The sequence below is a fragment of the Cyphomyrmex costatus genome, unplaced genomic scaffold, assembly GCF_001594065.2.
Source record: "Cyphomyrmex costatus isolate MS0001 unplaced genomic scaffold, Ccosl1.0 scaffold974, whole genome shotgun sequence".
In the NCBI taxonomy this organism is placed as follows: Eukaryota; Metazoa; Arthropoda; class Insecta; order Hymenoptera; family Formicidae; genus Cyphomyrmex; species Cyphomyrmex costatus.
Genome location: NW_017280566.1, coordinates 116774 through 121037, shown reverse-complemented (window position 1 = coordinate 121037; position 4264 = coordinate 116774). Strand labels below are relative to the sequence as shown.

General features: G+C 31.5%; 1 pseudogene; it reads left to right on the top strand.

Moving 5' to 3' along the window:
• LOC108782239 (cytochrome P450 4g15-like) overlaps nucleotides 1-4264 on the top strand; it is a 17747-nt pseudogene that overhangs the window by 4172 nt on the left and 9311 nt on the right.

Below are 4264 nucleotides of genomic sequence, written 5' to 3'. Positions count from 1 at the left end.
AACTGTAAATTTCGTTACCGTTACCCAAAAAATGTAACTCGTTACCGTTACAGTTACCAAAAAAAGAAAGTAACGCAGTTACCAGTAAAGTTACCAAAAAAGTAACTTGTAACTGTAACTTCGTTACAAGTAACGAGTTACTTCCATTCCCTTCTTCTAGCGATAGGTGAGGCGGCCGAACACAAGAATACAGCGCAGCCACCGGCTCTGATCGTGAATTACCGGCAAAATCCGAGCTCAGGATCGTCTTAATATTAACTAAAACTTAACTAAATAGCGACAAGAAGAAAAAAAGAAAAATAATACAATAATCGCAAGAAAAAGAATAAAATTAAGTAATACAATAATCGCAAAAAGGAAATAAAAATAATAAATAATGTCGCACATTCGCTTGTGCGCTCGCCCGTTGACCCTGAAGGACCCAGGATCTCGCGTTATGCTGTTTTTCTGGGTGACTGACAAAATGTCACGTCACACAATATAGAAAATTTACAAACGCGTGGAAGTTTACAACTATTATAGTGGGTCCCAAAATTACCCACTATAACTGTTGTAATTTTACATGAAATTTTTTTACAGTGCAGATCGTTTAGAATGGGTTTAGAAAAACCATATATGTAATACTACTATATGGCTAGTGCCTATAAGAGGGAGTGAGAGGAAGCGGTCCCAGAATCACGGTGCGGGAATATATATTTCCCTCTCTTTCTAAGATTACTTTGAGTGTTGTGCGCATGCGTTGGATTGATCGCATCCGCCAATAGGAAAATAGAGTGCGATCAGTGAGATGACGCGAACAGGTTATGCTCGTTATGCTTATTAGATGTGTGCTGTACACAGGCAAAATGGTCAAGATATGTTATTTATGTGGCAAAAAGCCTAATGCGCCTAATGCGACTGAAAACATTAGTTTGCACAGGTATGAAATAGGTATTAGTTTGCACTGATTATCATGAAATTTCTGTAAGGGATTGCACTGTATTCTTATATACATAACGGCAATTTTGAAAAAGTTTATTTCATAAAATAAGGATTAATTTATTTATTCCGACAAAACTGACTCTTTTAATTGTAACAAGATTATATCCTGAAGCGGAATCAATCACTTTTTCCTTCTTCCTTACACACATATGTATATTTATCCTTCTATTTATCATTGATGGAGGGGATGAATCCGATGCATGCGCACAACGTTCAAAGTACACTGAGAAAGAGAGAGAAGTATATTCCTGTACCGTGGTTCTGGGACATGGACTTCTCTCTCATCTAGCCATATAGTATATTACATATATGAGAAAAACATCCAGACTACAACTTTTCGCCGCACTCGAGACTGCGGCGAATTTCGCCCGACATGCGCAGAGAAGCCTATTTATGCCTACGCAACCTATAAGAACCATATGATGATATGATTTGAGGTTATTATTATGTCTCACGCCATTTTAGCACCGAGACACTTCCGTATTTAACCGTGATAAATAGAATAATATAAATTATAAAGAATAGTTTGAACTTTAATTCAAAGATAATAATATAAAGAATAGTTTGATAGATAATAATATAAATATTTGATAGATGATATAAAAGAATAGTTTAAACTTGGTAAGTGATTATATACATTTTTTATTTACATTATTTATTCTATATAACAATATATTAATGTAAAAAAGCAAGTAATAAATACATGCATAAATTTTATTAACAGAGAATTATTCAAAATAAAAGCAACATAATTCTATTAATTTATTTAATATTATTAATTTTTAGTTGAAAAGTACAATGGAAAATTGTACAATAGGTACTATTACATTATATAAAACGTTCTTCTTGAGTGATATCGAGTCTGATGACGATTCCGAAGAAGAGGAGCTAATAGAATTATATGCTGAGAAATTGTCAAATTCCCAAAAAAAATTCCATCTCGAATAAAATATTTTATTGAGCATACCGTATTAAACAGTACGGCAAAGGAATTTCAATCATATTTCAGAATAACAATTTCAGTCCTTTTCCTTTTTAGAGACTTCTACGATTTGGATAGATTATCTTTTACATTTGAGACGATATTGAAGAAATTATCGAATCAAATAAAGAGTTTAATTCAACAGATAATTGTAACTCAAATGTAAGAGATACGACACAAAAGAACAATGTAGTTTATAAAGTTAATTGTAATTATTGCGATTCGTCATATGTAGGACAGACTAAAAGAAAGTTGATTACGAGAATAAAGGAACATAAATATGATATCAAAGGAAATCCAACAAGAATTTCTATCTTAACTGAACATTGCAATCAGGTCATTCTTTTGATTGGAATAATATACGGATTATGGATATTGAATCTCATTATAACAAGAGATTAATTTCTGAAATGCTATTTAGAACAAAAAAATAGTATTAATGCACAAAAAGACATAGAAAAATTAGACAAAGCATACGATTATTTGTTAGGGTCATTACCTTCATAATAGTATACATTAGTTGACACTTTAAAAATCTTGGTTTAATTTCTTTTATTCTTGGGACAACCGTAGTTAAATGCAGATCATTTCTTGGTTCGTTGTTTCACTTGATAGAAAAAAATAGCACATAGCATCTAATTGCCGTAATTTTAATATACAGTTTTGATTTAAATTATTCAATTTATTTCTCAATAAGCATCAATATTTTATTTAGAATTACGATGCAGATAAATTTCTTGAGTCGGCTTACGAAACAATTTTCTTCCTTTTTACTTTTGACTTGATGGACAATAATTTGACTGATTTACCATATCTTTTCGGTTTAATGTTACAATTTATATTATTGTACATATATTAATGATTAATATAAGGCTCCATAAATATAAAACAAATAAATAATAAGAGGGCAAAGAGCCGACAATGTAACAGAAATAATAAACATTTAATTTCAAATAATGTAGCTACAGACGTTTCGACTTCGATCGAGTCATTTTCAATGTTACAATTAAAATTAGATTAACACAAAAGTAATACAAAAATCGTTATCCTAAAAAAGCGGTATATATAATCTTGTTTGTCGTACATATAGTCAATAGAATAAAATTTAGATGTCAAGTTGTATAAAGTATGGTATTCTAAAAAATTTTTCTTAATTTATATACAAAATAAATAAAATAAAAATTAGTATTGTATATAAAACTATAGTATACCTTGTTAAACAAGTTTTTTGTAATAAATTCACAAAAAAGTAAAATGCAGCAAGAAACAGATTTTTTGTAATAAGTTCACAGAACAGTAAGAAATGCAATCGTAGTTTAATTGTCGACGATATCTTTTAAAAAAGAGCGAATTTGCAAATATATTGAACCAGTCTTCACCGAGTCAGATAACGTAATGTCAAAAAGGAAAACGACGAAGACGACGACGACGACGGCGACGGCGATGGCGACAGCGACGGCGACGACGAATGACGAGAGATAGAGAGAGAAAAAGTGAGAGAGAATTAGTAGTTAGTAGGAAAGAGAATTGAGAACATAAGAGCAAGAAATGGTAAGAGGGGGGGAGGAGAGAGAGAGAGAGAAAAACATATAACAATGATAATCATTAATAATAAGCATTATAAACATATAGTAATAATATTAACATTAATTTTTATTAATGTTTATTATCAAGCAACGCGGTAGCGTCGCGACGCGAAGTGCATAAAATAAAAATATAACCACTTGACTGCTTGACTTGACATGATCGCTTGGTTGATGTGTGAACGTCATCGTGTATATGTTCATGTCGCTGTCAAATTCACGACGCTACCACTAGCTGTATCTCGAGTTTTCACATCTTCAAACTTTAGATTAAAATTATTCAGAATTTAAAAGCCCAATCAAAAATCTAAAAACACTTTTATTACATAATGTCATCGGTATCCTTCGATTGTGACCAGTCCGAATAAAATTGGTGCAGCCGATACCGAGATCTAGAGACCGAGTCCCGACAACTATTTTAGAAATAGAATCTGCATTTATTTTTAGAGGATTTAAATTTCCTACACTATTATCACGTTTTCAAAATTTACAAAAAGCGGTGAAATCTCTTAAAAAAACCTTTTTTTAAAAAAAGAAAAAACATACGCCAAGTGCATAAAAATATATTGAACTTCTTGATCAAAAACAGATATGAGATAAATATAATTAACCAAGTGTATTCTTCATTACGCCAGTCACATAAGACAGACCGAAAGTGACTATAATTGTCAACTGGATTATAGTGAAGAAAAAACTTGGCGTGCCCGGGTCGCATTAA